Genomic DNA, 14,446 nt, shown 5'->3' with positions numbered 1-14,446 from the left:
CAAAGAACAATTGGAGAAGTAAGAAGAAACTATCAGCGTGAAGTTTAATGAATGCCAATATAAGAGAGAGTAACTGATGCTCCACAACATGAGATCTTTCAGATAAGTCAAGGAAGATTAAGACAGGGGCAGGTGAGGGAAGTTACTGAATTTGGTGATTAAGGAGGTCAATGGTGACCTTCCAGAGACAATTTTCAGTAGAATAAATGGGGAAAGAAACAAGATCTTAAGAACTTAGGGATTGAGTGAGTGGTAAGAAGGCAAAGAAAAGCAAAGGCAGGCTGCTGCTGAAAGAAACACAGGAAAGAATGGTTTAGTATAAAGGTAAAACATCATTTGGAATAGGTGAGACCTGAAGCTGTTTGTAAAGCATAAGGGCAAGATTCAAGTCTGCAGGAGAATATAAAGATGTAGGAGGAAAAAAAAGATGATTGTTGAACTAACATCCCTGAAGGAGTCAGAAAGAATGGACTCGAGATTTTGTCCAAAAAGAGAAGCCTCTCCTTCTGTGACAGAAGACCTGTGGAAACACAGAAAGTACGGAAGTTGGAAGGACAATTAAAGGAGCTTTCTTTACTGGTCTTAATATTTTTAGTAAAGTCCATGACTTTGGCTAAAAACAAAGACTGAGCTGGGGTCTTGAAGAAAGCAGAAGGTTTGAAGTAGGTGACACAGGGAATAAAATAAACAATAAATAACATTAATGAAAAGCTTATCAAATAGCATTCGGCTCTGGTATTGTTTGCCTTGGTAGTCTTGGACAACTCGCATCTTTGGGCCTCAGTTTCCTCATATGTAAAGTAGGTAGCCTAATCTGGATAATCTCTAAAGTTCTATATTTCTATAAGTCAGTGATCCTAAATGCACATCCAAATACATACTTTGAGCTAAAACATCTAAACTTGTAATTGGCCCAATATTAGTAACTCAGGTTTCTGAGAATTAATTACTAAGGGACCCTTGAATCTACTAGGAGGAATGCAAAAGTGCTCCATTTTATCTTGCTATGGACATAAATTCCACTCAGGTAGCCTAGTCCATTGGTAGAGATGAAAGATTTGTTAAAAAATTAAGATAAAGGAAGGAGGAAAAACCTTTTGTTTAGGTAAATGCAATTATTACCTAATTGGAAATAAAAAGGTGCTTCAACAATGAGATGATTCAGACCAGTTCCAATCCACTTGTGATGAAGAGAGCCATTTACACGCAGAAAGAGGACTGTGGGGACTGAGTGTGGTTCACAACATAGCATTTTCACTCTTTTTGTTGTTGTTTGCTTGTATGTTGTTTTCTTTCTCAGTTTTTTTTCTGGTTTGATTTGATTTTTCTTGTGTAACAAGATAATTGTATAAATATGTATGCATATATTGGATTTAACATACTTTTAACTATGTTTAACATTCACTGGACTACGTGCCATCTGGGGAGGGGGTAGAGGGAAGGGGAAGAAAACTGCAACACAAGATTTTGCAAGGATTAATGTTGAAGAATTATCCATGCATATGTTTTGAAAATAAAAAGCTTTAATAAAAAAATAAATGAATGAATGAATTTCAGAACTCCCAGGTCAAGAAGAAAATATTGCCAACAACCAGAAAGAAATAACTTAAGTCATTTAGATACAGTCAGGATCACCCAAGACCTAGTGGCTCCCATGTTAAAGAAGAGGAGGACTTGGAATGGGATATTCCAGAAATCAAAGGAGCTAGGATAACAACAAAGAATAATCTATCAAACAAAATAGAAAATTATTCTTTTGGGGTAAGGGAGGGAAGGAGGGAAGAATAGATATTTAATGAAAGAGGAAATTTTTCAAACATTCCTAGGGAAAAGACCAAAGCTGGACAAAAAAATTGGACATTCAAATGTAAGAAGCAAGAGAAGTATTAATAAACATGAAAGAATAATCATAAAGAACTCGAGGGGGGAAAAAAAGGAAATAAAAAGGTCAGGAAGACCTAAATTTAAGTCCTTTTTCAGATATTTAATTGTGAGAATCAGAAAAGGATTTAGCTTCCATAGAATTACATTTAAAAATCAAAGAATTGAAACTTTAGTTGAAGAAATGAAATTGCAACTAAAAAATGAAACTTAGAGGTAAACCTGATGTGGAACAAAGGAAAGGAAACTTATAGAGGGAAACCATAAATTAGAATAAGAAACATGCTATTGATAAATGAAGAAGGGGTATACACACATCCAAATAAGGGTAAAAGAAAATTAGGGTTATGGTTCCTGACCTATGGGGAATAGAGTTGTAATTAGGAGCAAAGACTCACATGGGGGATTAGGATAGGCTACTCTATGGTATATAGCCAATGGGGGAAACAGAAAAGGTACTTGCTTTTCTGGGACAGAATAAAAGGCTGAACTTTTGCAATTCAAGGGTATGCCTATTTTAGGGAACCATTCCTGCAAGATGGTGAATAAAAATCTTCACCTGGCTTCATCAGCAAATCTGCAGAATCCTTAATAAGACACTTGTTTCTAACAATTAGCTGGTTATTTAACCTCTGCCATCCTCCTCAATTTCCACATCTGTAAAATGGATACCTCCCTCTAAAAATTGCTGTGAGGATTAATATGGGATGACATGTATAAAACACTTTGCAAACTTTAAAACACCATACAAAAAGTATGTAATTACTATCTACATGCTATAATTACAAATATAAAACATAACCTAGTTTGCCTAAGTTCTAATTGAGAATCTTCTCATTTAAACAAAGAACTGATAATATATTAATCTTTCTATTTCCCTTGACATTTTTCAAATTTTATTTGAAAAATCTTTCATTGATCTTTTAAAGAAAACAGCCAACATCCACCTTTGATCTCTCCTCAAAGCCTGAGAGTGCCTTGCAAATAGTCAGTGATTAATGAGCGTTTGCTGAATTGTTGTCATTTTCTTTTATCATTTCTTAAAATTCTTTTTTTTTAATTCACTTGTTATTTCTGCTTCATACCAGTGTATTGTATTTAGAGATTTTCCAAAGGCTTCACTCTTGAAGTCTAGAAATTTAGGAACTGCTTAGAAGTATGCATAATAGGAAAACAATGATTAGAAAAAGAAACTATTCATTTATAACAGAATACAATTTTTTTCAAAGTAACTTTGTAATCATCCTCTAAAAGCATTTCTTGACCTGGGATAGATCCTGTGGATGTTACAATCTATGTGTCTATTATGTAGTATTGTATTAGATATAGTTACTGGCTTCCTGTTGTCCAGTTGTTTCAACTGTAGTTGACTGTAATGTTCTCTTCTCTAAAATATATTGTTCTCTGGGAGCAGGTTTCTTGGGGGGCTTCTGGAAGCAGCCTTCATTTCAGTTCTGAGTAATAATCACCTCAAATGCAGCCAGGAGTTAAAAGTCCAGATCCTTTATTGTTTCTTCCAAAATAGCTCGGTTAGCTTTCTTAGAGGCCTATCCCTCACCTTGGTTCCATGAGCTCCTGTTGCTAGTCCTTTGCCTCTTCCAGCTTCAGCCTCTCTTCTCCTGAATCTCTCCAGCCAACACAAAGGTGGAAGTTGGAATGAATTGACTCCACCTCCCAGAGTGGGCTTGTGGGTTAGTGGGCTTGTCCTTCCTGACTTGTGAATCTCCTGGACTCCTCTCTGACTTCTGAATCTTGTAAAACTCCAATGAGTACTAAGTACATTAGTGAGCTAGAGAACTGTTAAGAACCATGCTAAATTAGATAACTGACTTAGCACCTTGTAAAAATTCTAAAAGTTGACTCTATTTGGGTTTTTGTTTTTTGTTTTTTGTTTTGTTTTGCCAAAGCTAATAGAGTGGTTTGCTATTTCTCCAACTCATTTTTTACAGATGAGTAAACATCAGCAAACTGGGTTAAGTGACTTGTCCAGGGTCACACTGCAAAGAAGTATCTGAGGCTGGATTTGAAATTAGATTTGACCCCCTGGTGCTCTATCTACTTCATCACTTAGCTTCCCTAGATGCTAAAATCGATTTTAAAAGTTACTAGCATAGATTTTTTAAATTAAATTTGCACTTAATTCAATTAAATAGTTTAAGTACCTCACTAAATTTAATCAGAGCTATTTCCTATTATAGATGGCACCTCTTTTCATTTTCCTGTTTTACCCACAACCACAGCAAGAAAAATTATCCTTCTTAAATAAACTGGTTAAACTGATTTTTAATATATTTTAATTCTTAATTTAGCTTTCATCAGGGAGAAAATTTGGCAATAAATCTTGTAGTGTCAATTTTATGTTGACTTGCTTATTTCAAATAAAGGCCACTTTTCCAAGTCCAAGAGAACAATCCACTAGTTTTTACCCCCAACTGCTTTAAAGCACGTCTTACCTCAAATGGCCCATTTTAACATATGAAGGTTCCTTCTTTTCTTGAATTCTTTGATTAGATTTGATTTGATTAGAATCAAATTCATCTAAATAAAAGTATCGCATCCACATGTACAAAAATATTTATGCTCTTTCTATGGTGGCAAAGTATCAGAAATTAAAGAGATGTCCCCTTTCAAGTGGGGAATGGCTGAAGAAGTTGTGAGATATGAATGTAGTAGAATACTATTGTTCTCTGAGAAATAATGAGGAAGTAAATTTTGGAAAAATCTGGAAAGACATATCAACTGACATTGAGTAAAGTGAACAGAACCAGGAGAACACGGCATACAGTAATGTCAATATTGTGTGATGATTAACTATGATAGAGTTAGCTCTTCTCAGCAGTCACAGTGATCTAAGACAATTCCAAAAGACCCAAGATAAAAAATATGTTATACATCCAGAGAAAGAATTAAGGAGTCTGAATATAGATCAGAGAACACTATTTTTACTTTCTTTTTGTTTTTTGCTTTTTCTTTCTCATTTTCCCCTTTTGTTCTAATTCTTTTTTTTTTTTTTTTTTTTTTTTACAATATACCACTGTGGAAATAAACAATGTTTAACATGATTGTACATGTGTAACCTATATTAGATTGCTTGCCTTCTTGGGGATGGGGGAGGGAATGGAGGAAAGGAGAAAAATCTGGCACTCAAAATCATACAAAAATGAATGTTGTAAACTATCTTTACATGTAAATAGAAAAAATAAAATATTAAATGCAAAAAAAAAAAAGTATCCAAAAATCCTTTTAAAATTCTGTTCCTCTTTCAGTTAAAGGGAGATTCGCTCTCATATTTTAATTAAGGAATATCAAAAGTCATAGAGAAAAGAAAATAAGCCAATTCATATTTCTTTATAGCTTTTGCTTAGCTCAAACTATAAAGCCAGAAAAATTAATTCAATTATACATACTTTTTTAGTAAATGACTGTTAGAAATTCACAATCCTGTGGTTGTTGTCAACTTCCTTTATTTGTTAAATAAAGTTACCACATGTATTCAAATGGAATTGTGATCTCATCAATTCCCCACAGTGACACAAATTACAGGTCATCCAGGCCTGCCTATCTTGAATGAGTCTTATCGATGTTATTCCCAAAATTCACCACTCAATGCACAACATGAAGTTTCCCTTGCTTTCTCATGATACTCCAAAGATGTCATGGGTACATACCATGATGTGATCAACAGTTATTCTGTACTCTTGCCGTATCATCAATCCATATTTTTACTTATGCATTTCTTTAGTGATATTCCTTATTCTATTTGTCCTTTGTTGTTACATATTTATAATGTATGGCATCCTGTTAGTGATCATCTAGAGTCCCTTCTTTATCCTTTGTATTAGTATCCATTTAATACTTTCAGAGACTGTTGGAGCCTAATGATAGCATTGCAAGAATACCAGTGTTTAAAAAGATGGACTTTTGTCTTGGAGAAAAGCATAGATTTATCACAAAAACTTTGTGATTTCCTTCAAACAATTTACCACAATCCCTTAGGTCCAATACATTGTCTATTAGCATTCATGTTCATCCAAGATATCCAAGATATACCCAAAATATTAGTGTAGTTTTAATCTTTTTTAGGATAAAGCACTAAGGCTTTGAGGATACTCTGCATATGGATGAGCTCTACAGATTATTCATCTACCTGCATGTCATTATACAGCAAGCATTCTTAATCGATTTGATTTCCCTTTTGTGAATAGTTAGGCTAGACTTTTTGGAAAGAATGAGGACCTTATCCAGGAGACTTTATAGTGGTCTAGGACTTGATGTAGTTCGCAAACAAAAACATCTGAAGGTGTTCATTATCCATGAGGAATATTCTTGGATTTGAACTGTCCTAAATCTCTTCCTAGAGTAACTGAAGAAATGAATGAAAAAGTATTTATTCAGAACTTACAAGATTTGAACTAAGTGCTGGGAATACCAAAAAAAAAAAAAAAAAAAAAAAAAATGAAGATAGTCCTTGCCCTAAGAAATTTGAAATATATGGGAGTAGTAGCAAGGTAGAAGAACATTGTGTTTTGGAAAGTTACAGGGATGATGGGTAATGCTATGGGAGGAGTCTGAAACAATGACAGAGTTAATTTTATTATGGTTCAAAAATTAAAAAGGCTTTTAGGAAAGGTTAAGAATAAGATTAGAAGACATGTGCCTAGTGGCAAGTTACTTGGTGAAAAGATGGCTGGAAAACAAAATGAAATGTGGATAGGGTCAAGTCTAAATGTACTGGGCAACAGCGAAAATCATGAATTAGAACATGTTTTATGCATGATCTGATACTAATAATCTGAGAGCTGTTGAATCAGGTTATATCTATTTCTATGGTTTTGATTTGGGGGTGTTTGGTTTTATTTCCATGAAATTTTGCATAATCTTGGAATACACACAAGACACCTAGTTAGATAGGAATCTTCAAAAGGACATTTTTCTCTACAAAGTTGAATTCTGTTTTATGTTTAATAGTTAATAGGCATTTGTGCTCTCTACATCTTTTAGTCAGTTTTATGATGGTTTGCGGCTTACCATAGGTAAGCTTTTGAATTGCTTTTGAAACCCTCCAATTCCTTTCCAAAACACTTATGAAGGATGTCTTTAAGGATTCTATTCACACCAAAAAAAAAAAAAATTATGTATATAAATGGGAAAGTAAGAACATAGGTTTTTTGTAACTTTTTGAATAATATCTGAGATTTTTTCCACTCTTCTAGATAACTTGAAAATCAGTCAAAATTGTGTCACCTCTAGCCCATATTGCCTTTCTATAAATTAGTCTATTCCAGCTGCCTTTCCTATTTTGTTCTCTTCAGTTTCATTTGTATTATTTCTATAAGCATATCTGGGGTTGAGATGTTAGCATTCACACATGGTACATCATAGATCTATTATAATTGATGGTGAAAGAGTTTAACAATAAAATATCTCTATTTTTCCATCTTTGGTTTATTTTTTGTCTTCCATTTCATCCTTAAAAATCTTCTGGATAATTTTACTTGGTTGTTAAGTCAACTAGTTAAGTTAAACTAATTTTTTATAATGTTTCAAAATTCTTAACAAACAACTACAAAGTTTTACAAATGAGTTTATAGTCTGACCCAATTTTATCCTTTGTGGTCATATCATTACACTTGACAAGGAAGTCAAGGGTTTTTGTTTTCTTTTGTTTTTTAAGGCAAATTGAAAATTATTCTGATTTCTTTGTTATGGCGATTTAATCAATCAATAAGCATTAAATGCCTACTATGTCCCATGTACTCTGTTAGGTGCTTGGTTTACAAAGACAAAAAATAAATCTTTGCCACTGAAAAAATTAAATTCTGTCAGAGGAAATAACATGTATTCATAGAAGTACATATAATATAATTACAGTTTGGGGAGTTGAGATGAGCAGGAAACCAGAAAAGATCTCATGAGAAATACCATTTGAGCTGAGGTTTGAGGGAAGAGATCTTGAAGGCCAAGACTTCAAAATGAGGAGGGAGGGAATACTTTCCAGTTACAGGAAACAGGCTGCCCTCTGCTGATGACTCCAGTAATGCTTCACTTCATTCATTCTCTCACAAAACCCTTTCTTCTCCTTCCTTATGCACATAAGGGCAATCCCTTATTCCCTGCCCTCTTCACTTTCCAGTCACCCTTTTATATGTTGTTTTCTCTCATTAGAATGTAAGCTCCTTTAGGATTCTCTTATCTACTTATATTTCCTATTTGTATCCTCAGAATTTAACCCAGTGCCTAACATACAATAAGTGTTTAATAAGTGCTCTATCCTCTGATTTTCTAGCAGGAATGTGAAGATTCATTTCCACTAATAGTGGAACTATTAGTTCTACTAATAGTATTAACAGTATGATTTCCCTATTGGTCATGGGAGAAGGATCTTGTATTTAGAGTATTAACAGTTAGATTATGTTTATACAGAGTCTTAGGGTTTATGTCATTCTTATTCCTCTCAGTCCCACTTTCTAGCACTCTGCCACTATTATTACAGAAGTTGAAAGGGGCCATGCAGGACTGAGAGCTATTTTGTATTGTAGTTTATCATGGCTTATAGATAGATAGATATGTATACACACATATGTGCATGTATGTGCATATAGCACATACACACAAACATGAATGATATACACCCAAGGATATATGTGTGCATACATATATGTATGCTATATGTAAGTGTGTATGTGTGCATAAATACACCTTTATTTCTATACTCTATACTCATATAATGAATTGTGTATCTATATATTCACACATACATACTGTATGTTTGTATATAAGTGTACAAGTATATACACACATATACATCTTAATGTTTCTATCTTCACAATGTCTCTTCAATTTGACCCCTTCTCTCTACTCACACAGTCTAGTTCAAATTATTCCCTATTACTTAGATCATTGCAACTGAAATGGAATTCCATTATATAAGGCATTGTGCTGAATTTTTTTTTTAAACAAATACCTCATTGGATTTTTCATAGCAAATCCGGAAGGTAGGTGCTATTATTATCTCCACTCCAGCTAAGGAAATTGAGGCAGCTAGAGGTAACTTGCCACAACTAGTAAGATGCTAGATCTGAACCATGGTTTTCCTACTTCAAGGCCAAGCATTCCATTTACTGCACCTCCAATTACTTTTTGATTGGTATCTCAAGATTGTCTTCACTCCAAGCCATCTTCCACAGAGATTTCAAAGGAATTTTCTTTCAATAAAAATCTCTTCACATCACTCCCCTGCTTAATAAACTCTAGTGATATCCAGGATTAAACACAAGCTTCTCTTTCTTTTAAAGTTCTTCACAATTTGGACCTGTCCTAACTTTCATTTTCATTATGCAGACTCCCTTCCCATACTCTATGGACCAGCTAAACTGCTCTTTTTTCTGCTCCTCATATACAGCAGTCTGTCTCCCATCAGCATGTCACCCCTCACATCTAGAATATATTCATTCCTCACCTTTACCTTATAAATTCCTCACTTCCTTAAGAAATAGTTCATTTACCATCTTTGTACATAATGTATTTTTTAGATCCTTCTTCATTACCTTGCATTCATTTTATATTTTTCTGCATTTATTTATTTTGTACATCCTTATATATGTATATATTTTCTCTCCATGTAGCACATAAGTTATATATTTAAAGGCAGAAATTATTTCTTTTTTTTTTTTTTAGTTTTGCATCTCCTGGTCTCTATTCCATCTATAGTAGGCATTAATAAAGGTTTATTGGTTGATTGATAGATGTCTCACTGAGTCAAACTAAACTCATTAAAAAGTTAATATTTCTCAGAAAACAAGCCAATATTCTCTTTACTTCAAAAAAGAAGAGTCTGCATGGTGCCGTGCAGATATGAACTTAACTGCTTTCATTTGTTATTTGAGAAAAACAGTAAATTATTGTTTAATGTGAGGTGCCAAATCCAATTAATTGATAGTAAAATTTCTTAATATTTTGTTAAATGTTTTGCCAAAATCAAGAACATTACATTTTGTTTAGTTTATGATTGTATATAAATCAGATAAGAACTAGAGGTACCCAAAGAGACAAGTTTCATCTTGTAAAAATGTACTCTTTTTGATGTTCCTTGGACAAGCCTATTGCATGGCTCCTTTGTCCCCAGGAATTTACCCATTAACTTGAATTTCTATCCCTGCTATTCTTGTTTTCTTTCTTTTTTTTAAACAGCTGTTCCCACTCTCTAGTTTTGTCTACATTCTCCCTTAGGTAAACCCCACTAAATCCAGATACCTAATCCCTTACATTGACATATAATGCTCTAAAACTCAATTTCACATTCCTCCTCATTTCTCATTATTTATTAGAAAGTCAGGAGAGAGGTATACTTGTACCTTCCTTTCTATGCCTATGGAAGTATTATGAAAAGCAAGATAGCAGAACATTGGATTTGGATTCAGAAAGCCTGACTTTGAATCCCAAGTCTGCCATTTACCTTAGCCACTTACTATGTGGCCTCCATGGCTCTTAGTTTACCTATCTGTAAAATGAGGGGATTGGATGTAGTAACCATCTCTAATCTAGGATACAAGTGCCTAAATCAGTTTGTGTGAGGATGTCCTATGCAGACCTATGTGGATCTGATCAAAGACAATAAAGAGGAGCATTCACTGGATAAAATACACAAAAAGTAACCAAATTAGCATGCTTTGTCCATATAAATCCTCAGGCATGTAAACACTGTCATTGCTCTTGGAATGTTTCCACAACCATGAGCATTTTTAAACCAACTGTATATAAAATACTAACCCTGAGTCATATGCGCAAAATTGTGGCATGGCAATGACTCAACTATATAAATAGTTGGTTTATAGATGTCATACAACTCTCCGTATCTCTGAGTTTCCTAAAACATCACATATGATTTAATCTTTTGTTTAAAAAAAAAAAAAGCTTGGTGAATTTGTCATTAAAAAACAAAACCTCTCAAATCATTTAATCTTCAGGAAGATTCTCTAGTTGATATCATAATGACAATGAGCTCTCTCTTTCCATTTGGACCATTTCTGTACAAGGAAAGCACGTCATATGAATCATCCCTCAGTTTCTTAATTCTGCTTGACTTAATGCTCTTTTGGAGCTAGCAACCTATAGTCAACTGCTGAGTCTGAAAGTCCTTGACCATTAGAGGATGACATGGAAAAGAACCATAGTGGGGCCACTTAGTGTTGCTCCATTCCCTGGAGACTTCCCAGAAGAACACATGGCCCCTCAATAATTAGTCTCATTATATCATTTACTTTAATTCGTCATTCTTTGGTTCCATATTCATTTTCTACACAGCAAAAGTGAAAAAAGAACTGTTGAATGTCAGTGTCTCAATAGCAAAATTGGCTGAACTTTTCATTCAGTACATTAAAACATTAAAAAAAAAACATTGATTTGTCAACAGAGAGAAGACAGTGGGGAGAAAGTGATAAGAAAAGAAGAAAGAATGAGAAGGATGGAGAGGAAAGTTAGGTAGATTATCTTTAACACAAGAATTCTGTCCTCAACTTTCTCTTGTTGTCTCTTTACATTCCTTAGCTATTGCATCCACACATAGCTTCAATGATCAACTCCCAACCCATATTTTTAACTTTCACCTATATCTACATATGAATGTTCCACTAATATCTCAGATTTAGCATGTCCAAAATATTAATTATTATCCTTGTCAAGTCAGTTTCATCCCCGAATCCCTATTTCTGTCCAAGATATACCTACTCAATCCATTTTCCCATGTGTAAAATCATTGTGTCATTTTTTCTTTCATGTTTTTATGTACCACATCAGTTTTTCTCTTATTGATTCTTCTTCCAAAATATCTATGTCATTGCTTTTGCATGTAGAAAATATGTGAAAAGAAAAAATTCTAAAGGGAGTATGGACAAACAGGACAAATACGAATTAGTTAAAATTCATATCTTGTTAAAAATCCATTTAGACATTTAAATAACTTAAATTATAGAATTTTTTGGTTTCATGCACAGTTTTCTACATTTGTGTATTTAAATGTTTATTACTTTTGATATTAAATTTATAATTTTTAAAAATTTACAGAGAAGACAATACGATTAAATTCCCTTACACAGAAAAAAAGAGTAAAATAAAGTACTTTTGTACCTACATTTCACGCTTTCCCTGCCCACTGTGGTCTTTATAGGTTTCTGAAAATCTTCTAAACAATCAGAAGTAGACATTCCTCCAATAAATATATGTGATTATTGCATATTTACTATGTTTGTCATAATTGTGCCAGATGACGCAGATATCTGCCCTCTAGGAACTAGAACTAGAAGAAGAAAAAAACTAACATACATGAAATTCCAGTAACAGTGTCTTTACATTACACTATGTAAATTATATACTAAAATGAACAATAGAGGAAGTTCATGAGTTGCTGAAAACATGAAGAGAACAATGGAGATTGGAGAAGATTTCATAGAGGAGTGACCAGAGTGGAATTGTAAAGGATGAGTAAAATTTGGATAGGAAGATGGCAGGGAAAAGCATTTCAAGTCGGGGAAATAAATTTCTAGGCTTCCTCCTTTTCTATGAAATGAACCACTATTGGATTAGAGTATATGAGTACTGGAAGCCTTTCAAGCTTGATGATCCTATATATGACCTATAAATCAGGAAGGAGTAAATCGCACATTTGGAGCCAGGGAAAATAAAAACCCATTAATAATAAAAAGAAACTCATATATTCCCCTTTATCCTCTTTCACATTTACTCTTCCACATTCAGTCAGTCATTAAATTCAATTGATTCTCCTTTCTTAATATCTCTTCCATTCATTCTCCAATTTTTTCACTATTTTCTTCTTAATTATTCTATGCCCTCATGTTTATGCCCATCTTTTGATTCCTGTGATCTTCCACCTCTAAACTCCCAATTCAACTTATATTTCTCTTAATGGTGCTTACCATTGTAATATGTTGGGGCTATTGTCATTTCAGTCATGTTCATCTCTTCATGACCCCTTTGGGGTTTTCTTAGAAAAGATACTAGAGCATTAGGTCATTTCTTTCTTCAGCTCTTTTTACAGATGAAGAAACTGAGGCAAACAGAGTTAAGTGATTTGCCCAGGATTATATAGTTACTAAGTATTTGAGGACAGATTTGAACTTAATAAGATGAGTTTTCCTGACTCCAGACCCAGTGTTCTATTTACTATGCAATCTAACAGCCCCAACGCTGTAATATATATTATGGTTATTTGTATATATTTGCCATTCTTCTATTAAATTATAAATTCCAAGAGGACTATTAGACTTTTATAATCTAAATTTATATTAAATTTTATGATCTTTATTTATGATTGTTCATATTGCGTGTGGATGTCCTTTTGTAAATATGTCAATCTGATTGGGACATCCACTGGATACATTGCATAAAAAGGAATCAAGTTAGCATGATTTTTCCATATAAATTCTCAGGCATGTAAACACTCCTTGCTTTGGAATATTTCCATAATCATGAGCTGTAGTGTTCTCGGTGGTTTTCCAGAGGTCTTGGGGCAGCTTCGTTTATTTCGTGAATAATCACCAAGAGAACAGCAGGTGTTAAAGTCCAAAAGTCTTTATTGTCTCCTTCGCCTGGTGCTCAACTAGTTTTCTCGTGGCCTACAGAGGGGACTTGGTTTCAGTGGAGAAAATGCAGGAGGACAGGCCAGCCACCACAAGGCTGATGAAGATGGAATTGAATCTCTTTCTCCTTGGCTCCAAGAGCTTGAGCTCCTGTAGCCAGTCCACTTGTCTTCTCTGGCTCTGACTCTGGCTAAGGCTCCCAGTTTATATGCTCTCTTATAATTACATTATCATAGGTGTGAATCTTGTAGAACTATACTAAGTCCTAAGTACATGTACTGAACTAGAGAACTATTAAGCACCATGCTAAACTAGATAACCATTTTCTTTATCAATTCCACTGACTTAATACCTTGTAAGAATCCTTGTTTCAAATGGTCAAAGGATATGAACAGACAATTCTCAGATGAAGAAATTGAAACTATTTCTAGTCATATGAAAAGATGCTCCAAGTCATTATTAATCAGAGAAATGCAAATTAAGACAACTCTAAGATACCACTACACACCTGTCAGATTGGCTAAGATGGCAGGAAAAAATAATGATGATTGTTGGAGGGATGCAGGAAAACTGGGTCATTGATGCATTGTTGGTGGAGTTGTGCAAGATCCAACCATTCTGGAGAAGTAGTTTGGAACTATGCTCAAAAAGTTATCAAACTGTGCATACCCTTTGATCCAGCAGTGTTACTACTGGGATTATATCCCAAAGAGAATATAAAGAAGGAAAGGGACCTGTATGTGACACGAATGTTTGTGGCAGCCCTTTTGTAGTGGCTAAAAACTGGAAACTGAATGGATGTCCATCAGTTGGAGAATGGCTGAATAAATTGTGGTATATGAATATTATGGAATATTACTGTTCTGTAAGAAATGACCAACAGGATGATTTCAGAAAGGCCTGGAGAGACTTACACGAACTGATGCTGAGTGAAATGAGCAGGACCAGGAGATCATTATATACTTCAACAA

General features: G+C 34.1%; 1 protein-coding gene across 1 annotated transcript in view; it reads left to right on the top strand.

The window, feature by feature from the left end:
- FAM227B (family with sequence similarity 227 member B) overlaps window positions 1-14,446 on the top strand; it is a 321,697-nt gene that overhangs the window by 180,361 nt on the left and 126,890 nt on the right. The window lies entirely within an intron of this gene.

The sequence above is a fragment of the Sarcophilus harrisii genome, chromosome 2, assembly GCF_902635505.1.
Source record: "Sarcophilus harrisii chromosome 2, mSarHar1.11, whole genome shotgun sequence".
In the NCBI taxonomy this organism is placed as follows: Eukaryota; Metazoa; Chordata; class Mammalia; order Dasyuromorphia; family Dasyuridae; genus Sarcophilus; species Sarcophilus harrisii.
The sequence above is the reverse complement of the archived record's forward strand: the minus strand, read 5'-3'. Positions and strand labels throughout refer to the sequence as shown.